The 12,861-nt window shown below is 43.3% G+C and overlaps 1 protein-coding gene across 3 annotated transcripts in view; it reads right to left on the bottom strand.

Moving 5' to 3' along the window:
* Positions 1–12,861, bottom strand: part of EVA1A (eva-1 homolog A, regulator of programmed cell death) — a 210,663-nt gene that overhangs the window by 19,493 nt on the left and 178,309 nt on the right. The window contains exon 1 of one of the 3 annotated variants that reach the window (XM_074820816.1): positions 6,206–6,286. The exons of 1 other annotated variant lie outside the window; for it this stretch is intronic. The gene's annotated coding sequence lies outside the window, so the exon portion shown is untranslated. Of the gene's footprint in view, positions 1–3,847; positions 3,879–6,205; positions 6,287–12,861 lie in introns of those variants that run through there. One more of the 3 variants, XM_074820815.1, reaches the window with a different exon arrangement.

The raw sequence follows: 12,861 nt of genomic DNA, 5'->3' as shown, positions 1-12,861 counted from the left end.
AACCCATTTGTATCACATGGGAAGAGGTTTTGCCTCTTCTCATGATCATGTGTGCCATGTCAGACATCCAAAGCCTACCTTCAATTCCTGCCTTGCCACCAGGCATTGCCCCTTCATCTGACAGGGGAGCTTTTCGGTCAGATATAGGTATGATCACTTGATAGGAGACCATCAGATCCTACAGCTCTCAAATGTCTCCATGAGCAGGTAGAGATGTCCTGGGCATCCCCACATAAAAGGCTGAGTGTACTGGACATCAACTCCATGCCTTGGCTGCAAAGCCATACCGTACCTCTGAGCATCCTATATCATATTTACATAAAAGTATACTACAGTTTACACAGAAAGTGTAAAGCGTCCCAGGAGACAGCAGGAGACGTGAACAGACTTTGTGCAACAGAACATAAGTCTAAAAGCTTGGGTTTGATCAACAGGCTACCATGTAAAATCTTCACTCTCACAGAAAAAAACAGAGCAGAGGCTTAACAAACACAAGTGGTCAAGACCTCAGCTTTCCATCTCCTTCAGCCATTTTAAAAAGGGAATTTTTTCACCCAGCATCGATATAGTCTGCAATCCTGAAACTGAATGCAAAACCCAAGAGAAAAAGGGAGTTACTCAGCCTACTGCAGGCGTGTTTTCCGTGCACGGTGATTCCAAACCACAGATAACAGGGAAGTGACTCATCCCAATTACAGTAAGTCCACTTCCAAGCACCATGCGGAAATCAAGTGAGACTGTCTGGGAAAATATCCCTGTCATAACCAAAGCCACCTACACCTCCCCAAGCCCACAGCCTGGACCAGGGCCCTCCTCCCCTGCCCCTCCCCTCAGACGTTGCCTGAAGCAGAAATCCATCTCTTCTGCTGGTGACTTTTGGGCTGGTGGGAAGCGGTACAAGCTGGGATGCCTGACACAACTCAAGCAAGCTTTCGGAGCACTCTGCTAAGATTACTCCTGAGGCAGAGCAGAAGCTTCATCCTTTACTGCATTTCTGACAACAACTAACTACAGAAAGGTTGTGCAATAAGAATATAACACAGACAACCTCTTATCTTGTTTGTCCTCCACAAATATGGAGACGTTCATCCTTTTCTCATGCAGCTGCAATCAGAGAAGTGACTTCAGAAGTGAAAGCAATTCCAGTCCAGAAACAAAGCCCATGCAATACAAATTAGCTCAATCTCACCATTCCTCCCAGTGAAATCTCCCGCAGGTATATGGCCCTGTGATGTGAGAGGCTTTAGGAGATGAAGGAGATTTGGGAAATGGTGCACCTCCAGCTGAGACTCCACGGGGCAGAGATCGACACAAGCACTGCTCCCTCTCAGCCTCTCCCACTCATTGTACTGGGCTGCAGAACACCTTCCCCTGATTCCTCCTATTTCTGTCTGTCCAGAAATGCAATAACCTTATTAAAAGAGCCAGTTGACCTAATCTGGAAACTCAACCCATCCATGCCCTGTAGGTACTTAATGAAGAGGTCCTCCTTAAATAAGCTATGTTCCTAAGCTCCCTGTATCATCAACAGTGAAAGGTGGGTGCCTTTGAAAGCCTCCAGGGGAGATTCTGTCTACTTAAATTTAGGAGCCTAATTAGGGATAGTTAATGAATCATAATGTTACTTTTGGATTTATTCTCCTGAGTGTATCTGAGTTAAAATCTTATGAAGTGCTTCACATCTTTTACTCAGATATTTTTCTTCTATCTTGAACTTTTCAAATCAGAATTTGAAGCTACAAACACCTTAATTTCTATCCAGTGATGCATGTGCTTGATCTATCCACAGGCAGTTTTCCTCCTGCTTTCATAGCCATGAAAGTCAGTTGTTCTTCTTTCATCATCTTAAATGTAATAACAGAATATGAAGCATCTATTGCCAGCAACTCATAAATCTCCTGCTTGATGTGGCTTTTGGTCTCCAAAGGGCACAGTGGAAAGCATCGCATGCACCAGTCTGCTCCCTACATGTTCTATTTGGAAAGAAAAATGGATCAAAAGGAAGAAAGCATTGTAAAAGATACCTGCAGATATGAAGAGTTACTTTCATCTGGTAGATTTCTGCCTGCTACCAAAGTCAGGAGAGTTCTGCATTTTCACAAGATAACGCATCTTTAGGAGGATGAAACTCGAGCTGAGGCTTGTCCAAATTCCAGCATGCTCAGCTGCACCCGCACGGGACCTTCTGCCAGCTGTAGCTGTAGGACCTCTCTGGCAGTCCAGCTGTGTCTAACCTCCAGCAGGTCCAGAGACTATGACAGTAATGGTATACAGCAGTAGTGTATTTTAGAGAATTGAGATGGGTCTAGATCAAACCATTAATGTCATCTCCAGGTGCTACTGCTAGAAGCATGGGTAACTACTATCAGCAAGCTCACTGCAGGAACAGAAATCTGACTTGGTCCTCACATATTGAATGAGTTCAACTCCACTGAATTAAGCAACTTTCCCTTTATTTACATGCTGAGCAAGGTCAAAATCTGACTATTTAATTACGTAACCTCAATTCCAGAAGTGACAGCAGACAAGGGAGAAAAAACTCTAATAATTACGAGGATACTAAGCAAGGACTGACAGCACCTGGGAGAAGCTACCAGTCTCCCAGACTAGGAAGGCTACAGCAGGAGAGACAGAGAGTTAATTCCGGGGTTTCCTTTTTTTGCAGCACACATGTCTGAATTGGGGGGCTGAGCCCTTTATCAGTGAAGAGGAAGACACAATACAGAGAATGGCACAAAAAGGAGAGTAAGATTAATAAGGAAGCCAGACTCATTTTTCCAGCCTTCCCTATTTGCCCTATTTGGACTGCATCTATCACACTTTGCAAACCAGCCCAATCATGTATGGATTTCTTAGGCATTATGGAGAATCCAGTTTGTTGGTCTCTTCAGAGGACACTTTTATTACAGGCTGTAATTTTATGCAATGTTCTAAGTGTATCCACTCCATTTTGGATCAAAGCAGAGTAACGCCAAATTTCAGATTTTTACACAATTCCTATTCTTTCTCATTATGTTCAGTCATTTTAATAAAACATTTAACATTGCAAGACTTTACTATTTTAAATTACTTCTGTAGTGCGGAACTGTTGTCCTTGACTTATTTAGGCTATAGAGCTTGGCAGAAAGGCTATTGTGCAGCTTATCTATTTTTCAGGAAAATACGTGACACAATATGTGGCTCCCAGGAGGATGCTGACGAAACAGTAAGCATTGTGTGTTCAAGTGTGGCTGATCCAGAGCCATGGCATTGCTCAGGCGAAGAATTGCTTGCCAGCAAGGGAGGAAAGTCTCTGTGTTCAGGATGCCAACACATACCCCAGTGGTTGCAGCCCTGCAAGTTATCAGGAATCAGCTGAGTCACAGCAACCAGTTCTGTAAAATGTGGGGCAAAAGGTACTCCCTTAAATTTCAGTGAAAGGCATACAGGCACTGTCAGTGAAAGAAGTCTTTGGAAGTCTTTGCTATTACATGTCCAAAGGCAGTGGCTGGGTGAGTATTATGTATCACTGTGAGACACTTAAATGATAGCCAGGGCAAGGATACCCAAGATAAAGGAGAAAGGGATGGAGTAAAGAGCCAGAGGCCATGAAACACTCAAGTTGATGGGAAGCCATGCCAACCTCCACCAGGGACATGAGAGGGACGGTAGGAAAGCAGGAGACCAGGAAGGAAAGGAAGGTACCAGGGAAAGTAAGAACATCCACAGCTACACTGCACTGCCAAAACATTTGAATAAAGAGTAAGAAACCTCATGCTTCAGAATATGAGCCAACAACTAGCCTGATACGATCCAAGCATTATATTCCAAGAGTTAGAAACATAATTTCTCTTCTGAGACTACTGACCACGACAGACATTTTAGGGGATTTCCTGGGCCCATCTCTGAAGCAGTATCACCCATCCTGTAGTCCACAGACCACTGCTGACCTGTAAGGCATCAGAAAAGTGATCCAGAAAAAAACTCATTCAAAGAAAAAACAAAAACGGCATATCCCTGGATGTTCCTCCGTGCTTTGTCTCAGTGTCTGCTGGCAGGCACAGCCAGGAGATGCTTCCTGTCTGCTCTCATTGCCTAATTAAAAATGTTTGTAATTACAGCAGTAAAACTATGCTCTGTAAAAGAAATATTTTCTTTTTATCTAAGTGCTACTTATCCAGCAGTGCATGCTAGTTCTTTATCAGTTCATCAGCTTTTCCTCTTGGTAGTCAAACAACAGAGAACTAGACAAGCGGCTAGATTTTTTTTTCCAAAAAGATAGCGGTGCCTTGATAACACGAGCTGAGGAATGTCATCAGAAAGCAGCCAGTAACCTCTGCCATTAAAGGCAGTGACTTTGTCTGGCCACATGGTTGACTTTGTGTGGCAATTCCCAGGATCCCATGAGATGCCCAAACTGGAAACCCTGCACAAGGAAAGGTTATCAATAGCATTGGAATAAAGACAAGGAGTGAAAAAAAACATGTAAGTTAGCTATAGTGGTAAATGCCCTTCAGTTATATACAGATGAATGCAGATTAATATTTACTGAAAAAAAATACGATTTAGTTCAAGATCCAGAAATTGATGCAGGGATCATTGGCTCCTGTTGTTTAGGCCTTGGCTTATACACTAACAAACTTGAAATCCAAGGATCTATGAAAAAAGTGGCAAAATTGTTTTCAGTATAAATCCTTCTATTCACATGGTCATAACCTGTGAGACATCCTCCTTTGGGACTGAGACTTCCTGAGCACAGTGGAAAGTTTGAGAAAAAACCCTATAGATGTTTTTGGATTATGAGAGTAGTAAACCTCCCCTGTTTTTTAAAGTACATTTAACTGGCAAACCTCTCTAACACACAGCATCAGCCTTAAATTATCTGGCTTATAGACTGTGAAAAGTTCTTTGCATGGTTTATGTATTATTTTTTTTTCTGGTAGAAAAACACGTAGCATGCATCATCTTGCTTCCACGCATATCCTGAGGGAGCAGTAAGGACTGTGAGCTCAACTGTTACTACAATTGCTACTGCGAGTAACTGCCAGTTTTGTAGAACAGCAAATTACAGTCACTTTCCTGACGCCACATAAAAGCAGACACACACCATGGAAAACAATGCCAGGGTTTTGTTTCAGCCCAGCAAGGATGTTACTGAGCACCTACCCTACACTCTTATGCAACTTGCCCTGCAGCTACTTCCACCAGCACAGTCTGGGAGCAGGGGAAGAACTGTGGGAATTCGCAGTGCTGGATGCTTGTGGCAGCTTTCCAGTACTTCATAATGATTTTTTTTTAAGAGAGTACAAGGTTTTTAAAGCTAAATGTTTATTTCTATTAGGCTTTATGAAATGTTCAGCAAGAACAATATTTCATGCATACTAGTCTGTCCTTTTCCATTCTTCGTACATGTAATTAAGATTCATTTATATGAATATCCCAATCTCAAATGATACCTGGATTCACGCCACCTAATTGAAGGCACTCTACTGGGATGGGACGTGCTAATTCACCCCTCCATCAATTATACAGATAGGCTGAATAATCTCTCAGTTTAACCACTTCAGTTAAATACCTGCATTAGTGGAAGTAAGGCTTTGCAAGACTGAGCTGAAAGTATGTAAAATATATATATATACACACATATATATACACACACACATATATATATATTGGTGTAGGACATTGCTGGGCAAAAGGCTTATCTCATTTATTCCAAAATTAATGGAGCTAAATGATCCTGAATCAAATCCTACCCATCAATTAGTGCAGAAATTATTCCAGGACAACGTGGGACTCCCTTGAGACCTCTTTAATAGACTAGCAGAACTCTGACACATCCTAGCTACTCATAAGACTTGATTCACCAGGTTGCCACCCCAGCCAAGCCCCAGGGCCGTCATTCTGGGAAGGTCAGCAACACTCCCTTTCTAGCGGCCTTTGCCAAGCATGGTCCAGTTTCTGCGTGTTTGGGTAGCAAGACCGGTCAACTGCCATCCCTCCTACCTCACCCTTCCAAATGACTCAATTTAATCAGTTAAAAAGTGTAAATGGAGACGCATCTTAATTCGCCATGTGTTTAAAAGTGTTTCTTATTACATATTCCCTAGGAAATCCAGGTTGCCAAATCACAGCCAAGGAACTCACTTCAAGTTGTAGGACCTCTATTTTTAGGCTTCTTTTTGGGACTCTTAGAATCAAAAATTTTAAGACTTTTAACGCTTACCTTTGCTGCTAGTAACTTCAACCCCGTGCAGATCCTTTATCTGGCATGTGCTCAACTTAAGTTGCCACTTCTTTCAAGTGGAATATAATGCTATGTATTGCAGTATTTGTTCCCTCTATTGGATATCTTGAGCCCGCCAACCTTGATATCTTATCATCAGATGAAAGGATTAATCCAAAACAAAGAGGCTGAGAACATCTTTTGAACAAGTAAACCTTTAACCAACAAATTTTCGGGAGGTGGTGTAGACAGTTTATGAGACCCTGTAAACAGCAAAGAAACTCATAAATACAGTCCTTCAAAGTATTTCTGTCCCGTGCTGGGATGACCCTTGTTCATACCAATGGAGAGACTCCCCATCTCTGTAAAAACACACGCTGCAGAATTTGCTCAGCTCACAGAGTGGCCGGTCCTACAAAGGAAAATGAATCCTTACCAATGCAACTCCACAGGATAAAATCTACCTCACAACCTGCTTGGGTTATAGTGACAAGATGTTATTAATTGCAGTTCCAATAACCATCCACGTTACTTAAAATCTGAAGTAATACACTTTAATTACTTTAACTCTAATAACTGCAGTTAGAGGAGAAAAATAGTTGTTAACTTGTTGACTGCCAGATTCAGACTGCTGATAGGAGATATATCAGATACTAAAGTATTAAAACTGACCTCAGCCTGGCAGGAGAAGGCTGTGATTCATGCCCATGACTCTAGGCACAGTGGGAGTACAAACAAATAATTGAACGAAGATCAAAGCATTAACTGTTTCAGCGGAATAGGGCAGGAGATTAATCTCCCATTTACTCTCAAGTAAACCTCCTTCCTAACTTTCTCCCAGTTCACCAGGATTTCAGCAAGTCCAATGTAGAAATCTGTTATATCATCACCTTGTTTACACCTCTGCCATCCCATTAAAATCGTTGTTCCAGTGGAGGGTGAGAACACTATTCTGCTTAGTCTGAGCTTTCCATCTTTGAGTTACCTCAGACTTTTCTCTGTGAAAAATAAAGAACCTATCTGAAAAATCTATACTTAAAAAAATCTTGCAACAAAGCTATTTTCTTCACCCTTGAACAAATAATTCACTTCCAGTTATGTCCCAGGTAATGGAAAGTCTAAGACAAATAGAGTTCAAAACAAGGCACATTGTGAAACACTCTGATTAAAAATGCAGCATGTAGAAGAAATGTCATCTTTGTGCTTGTACAGCAGTCGGTGCAAAGAGCTGCCTGTCCAATTTCCCAAAAGCTTTGGAGGGATCTGAGTACAGATTTGCAGCCAAGTTTCACAGAGCTGGAAATCAAAACCTACCATCAGTCTAGTCTCCTAAAGGCTGATAAAAGGAGTGAAATGGCTACGACATTGTTCAAACTCAGGCATCTAATGAAACGTATGAGCGATAACTCTGATATATCACCCGTAAACAGCTTCCCAGACTCTTTCAAGGGGATTCACAGTAGTTTGGAAACCAGGGTCTTGCATCAGTCCTCACGCAGTTTGTAGCACCCTGTAAATCTACTGTCACAGCACTGAAAGGACAGAGGTGAGACGAATGGTCAGCTTGGCTCTTCCTGGCCTCAGAGTCTGAGACCCAGCCTGCCTGCTTCCCTGTGGGCCAAGCAGGCAATGAAGTGGTTGGTGCTGCTTGCTGTGCACAAAGATAATGTCTGCCCTCAGATTTTGTATCTCCACTGATCATCTTCAGAGGCAGAAAGGATTCTTCTTCCTCAGTGGGGGCCTGATGTCATCTGAGGATGTTTTGTTTTGTTTACCTTCTTCTGAAAGGTCAGAGACAAAATATACAATATCCACAGCTATCTGCAGGCAACAAGCACCTGGTCATAAGAGAAGAGGGAGGCTGTGATCTGGAAAGGAACCCATGCGTAGGAGGGATGACCCTATCCTTGTCAGCAGACCTGACCTTCAAGCAAAGGGTACCTGAAGTGATGAGAAAACCCAGGGAAAGAAATGTGTGTGTGTCCCTTATGGTGTTCTGCTTAGACCCATGAAGATTTCGTGATAGAGAAAATAAAGATCATCTGATCTTTGGAACCATTACAAAGACACAAGGATCATTAGCCTCCACTCTTAACACATCCCGGAAGAAGTAAACTGTGGTTGCTGTGATGTAAGGAAATTAAACACATCATTCACCTGGTACAGTCTGACAACCTTTGTGCCATTAAACTCTCTTAGCATTCAAAACAGGGTGGCTGCATCCAAAATGCCTGCTGGGAATAGCGTATGGTCCATGCCAAATTCTAAGCCACGTCAGGACCATGCAACACCACATATCATTTCTGCAACTTAACAGGATGGTCCATTTGAATTCCAATGTCAGGAGCTCCCAGGCTTTGGCGTTATTTTGTTCATCAGTACAAACATAATTAAGTCCAGAGGTTAAATGCAGAAAACTAAGCATCTGTCCTAGCCTGGGAGATCAGTACTGCTCCTCAGGGCTCAAAGCACCTGGGACGTGAAATCACAGGTCTGTAAGCAGCACAAGAGACACGGGACCTGATGACCTGGAGATGTGTCAGGCCAAGGAAAGAGCTGGGTCGGCTGCCTGTCCACAGCAAAGGAAGCTGGGATAGCCCTGTGGGACAGTACCCAGACCGTGACACATATTCAGCTCAGGGATGTTATGAGCTATGTGTTATATGAATGAACAGCCCTTTAGAAACATTGAATGCTGAAATGCTCCATGGGGGAAGGAGACAGCTGAAAAAATTCACCTGGCCTCCCCTGAACTGTCCCTGTACATGTGTTCCAGCCATGCCTGTAACAAAAGAACTGATTTATACAGAGGTACCTGCCTCCAATGGCCCATCTGTGCTGCACCATCTGCCCTCGTGGAGCAGTACACATCCCCTTGACTTGTTGGAGCTACATGGAGAGCAGAGCTCAGCCTCCACTGAGAATGAAAAGAGACTGAACTTAGTCAGCTCAAGCTGAACAATCTTATCAAACTACTTTATTAGCACAGTGTAGAGCTGCTACTGCCCAGAAACAGGAAGGAAACATATTACCATATCTTTCCCTAATGCTTCTCCTTTCCTTTTAAATACAAAGAACAAAAAGGTTGTGTTAAAGAGTCCAGCAGGCTCATGTGATTGTAAAAGGATATTATACTGGGCACCTCATCCATCAAAGAGACCAGCAGGGTTTAAGGGAGAGATGGTGGGATAAAATAGTCTCCTGGGCCAAATTCAAGTCATAAATGTTACTCCTTTTTATGTCAAAGGGAAGTCTTTGACTTTTAATCTTTCCATATTTCAATTAAATGATGCAAATAACAGAGAGTTAAATAGATGATAGATGCACAGCTAACCTCCCACATGTTCTTGGGTTCCTAAGATTTCTCTCTTAAATACCATTACAACCACTCTGTAAAATTACAGTCGAACTTATTCTTAAGCCATGCTTGTATCCATCATTTGATTTAATGAGCTATCCAAAGACTGTTTCCCATCGGTGCTTTCCTCCAGTCACGGCTGTGCTAGAACCGACGGCAGAGATAAAAGATAACTTCCTATGTGGAAACTCTCATGCCCCATCCATTCCCATCTAGGCAAGGCTTTAGAGACACAGTTGTACACAATTAATCATGATTGCATTTTTGCAAAAATATGATGGTATGGTCTGATATTAAAACTCCTTTTCCTTCTCAATTTGACTGACTAAAAATAAAAGTCCATTTTCTGACAGAGCTCCCTCAGACCAATACCTCCAGCTGTTTAAAGTAGAATATCTCTTACAGATGTTTTGCATTTATTTATTTTCTTGTTCTTCTATTGGTATCTATTGGGGTTTTTCCAGCAAGGAACACCCTGATTGCACTATCAGGAAAACCAAACAGTCCCAGAGAAATAAGTCCACATCAGCATTGAGCACGTGGAGCCAAAGACACAGCTCTGGCAAGCCGATCACCCACAGACAGGGCGACCTGCATCTCCCCCCTTCTGCAACAGCCAGAGATTTACAAGCACTCCAGCTCTCTTGAGACAGAAACCTTCCACCCAACCTAAATACAGGTATTTCCCTTCCCTGGGTGACAAGCTTACCAGGGCTGTGCTCCCAGGTCCAGCTCCAACTCTGGAGAGCACAAACTCTTCCTAGAAATAATTATTAATGGAAGTCTTGCCCTGAGACACCTTGACATAGAGCTCAACAGGTCTTACACTGGCTTCTGCTAGTGCTGGCACATGCACACAGATGAACAAAACCCACCCTGAAAGACAAACTGTCAGGTGGTGGGTTAAAAGCTCTCTGTGCAACTAGTCCTGAAGCCAGCCGCCTTCTACCTCCTTTGTTCTGTCTTCCAGCTTTAACACTAATTGCGGCAAAGAGCTGCAAAGATGCTGCTGATAAATTTGGGGCTTAATCCAACAAAGCACTCATAATTATTTGATTAAGAATCATTTTCTTTTTACAAATATAGACAAAATTCAAAACAGTTGTGCCCTTCTGCATTCATAGTCTGGAAGTAACCACTGTGGAATTTGAACAGAGTTAGCTGAGGTTTCCAACTGCCAGGCCAATGTGAGCCACACCATGTCCTGGCCTCTTGGGAGGAATGTTTGGACACAGGACTTAGTCTTTTCCCTGGGTGGACACAACCAGTCAGCTGGCCATATAACAGGCATCAATGATTGGGATTCAAGCACTTCACAGATGTCAGTCAAAAATTATGCAGAAAAGGCAAAAGCTGATATCTGAGTGATGAGTTATGTGACGTGAATGTGCTACCCTTGTTCCAGTAGTCAGCAGGAAAAGTCATAATTACAAACAATGCTAATGGGAAGACTTGCTGGCTGTCACAATTTACATGCCAAAGACATAAAGAATGGTACCTCTACCCTGGGACAGCATGACTCTCATATCCAGAGGTGGTCCTTCCAAAGAAGCTCATGACAGGCAGGTGACATATGCAGGAAGCTGACATGGCCGAGCCTGCATCATTTCTGCAGATAACCAGAGCACATCCACCCCAGGCTACAGGGCTGTCAGCTCCACAACCCTCATCAGTCCCCACTTGTAATGCTGAAGGTAATAAACTGTTCAGAGACCGGTCCTATGTGTCTGCCTGCAACAGAACTGAAGACTACAGAAGAGAATATAACCTGGTGATCACAAAAAACAAAGTAAATTTCATTTGCATATTAGATTCAAATATTCTAGTGCCATATTAGCATCACCATCAAATTTGATTGAATAAAAGCAATCCTTTGTCAAGGAGAAAACATTTCCTTTTAAAGTCTTCAAAAAGCCTTGGTCCATAGCTGACAATTACCATCTGTTTCTCCTCAAAAATGAACCCAACCAAAAGATTTCCCAAGCAGCACAGTACATTAAGTACATGGGCACGTTCAGCCCAGTCACCAGGCCTTAGGGGTGCACTGGGCTCACACCACAAGCTCTGCCAGCTTCCAGAGCAAACACAACACGAGGGGAGATGGGGTTAGAGCTGGCACCCAGCCTGTCTGGGTGCTCCAAACTGAGTGGCTGGATATCTGGTCAAAGCTCCAGGAGCACTGCAGCGATCTTTTGTCATGAGTTTAGAAGAAGGTTTGAACACCAGGTTTCTAGTGTGAGTCACTAACTGCTGCATTAGTCCAGGCTTCACCTGGGTGACGTGCGGGCCCCCAGGATGGAACTCCAGAGCATCCTACGGAGCATAGCTGCATGGTCCTCCCAGCACCAAGATCTCTGGTCAGCTGGTACTGCTGCTGTAGGTCCACAAGCTACACTACTTCTTGCAAACTAAAGAGGCCCAGGGCATTGGTCTAAGCACTATCAAATGATCATTTGTACTCTTTAAATGTTCACATAGTCCTCGACAGAAACTTGGCCCATGTCAACTAACGCTCTCCCCAGTCATGGCTGGCCATAGCCTGGATCATTATCCTCAGGCAGTTGGGATATGTGTGACTGCCCTCTTTTGAAGGAAAAACATCTGGCTAGATGCAAGTCCTGCTGTGCTGCTCACCTCCAAGACCAGAGAGGCTTTTGCGTGTTTTATTTCCCATCACAGGTGCAGCCCCTGTGCTCTGAGCAGTGCCCTTTCATCGCCATTCATTAACACCTAACTCAAGAAGTTTTGGTAAGGAGTAAGACCCCCAGCACGCATGATCATACCTTCCCATTTGCACAAGAGAGAGCAAGCCAGAGTCTGAGCTGATTTAAATTGTCCTGAGAAATCTGGCTGGGAGTCCTGTGCTGTAGAGTGCAGCCAGCTGGAAAGTAAGGCTTTCCACTGCATGCTCTGTGTACACAGCCAAAAATCACATGTGGGTAATGTCGCCAAAAACCAAACACCTTCTCCTGTCCTGCCTCAAGTTCTGTGTGAAAACAAACGACCGCCTTCATGGATGGAAAACTCATATTTCAAGGTAGAGTTTTATGCTTCAGGAAAAAATATCCCTAAGTGAAAGAGCAGCATTAGCTTCTGACACTGCTGAAGAGAAGCCCAAGGAGAGATCTACTGGCAAATAGTCAGAGAAGCACAGCAAATCCTGGCCCTATGAACAACACTCTACATGGTTTTAGGCAAGTCACTAGATCAACCTGAGGCAACTGCAAAATAAAAGTTGAGTGTCACAGAGTAGTAGGGCTGAAAAAGACTTTGCAGGGTCATCTAGTCTACCCTTCTG

The sequence above is a fragment of the Strix aluco genome, chromosome 3 (genome assembly GCF_031877795.1).
Source record: "Strix aluco isolate bStrAlu1 chromosome 3, bStrAlu1.hap1, whole genome shotgun sequence".
Classification (NCBI taxonomy): domain Eukaryota; kingdom Metazoa; phylum Chordata; class Aves; order Strigiformes; family Strigidae; genus Strix; species Strix aluco.
Note: the sequence above shows the minus strand (reverse complement) of the source record. Positions and strands in the feature narration are given on the sequence as shown.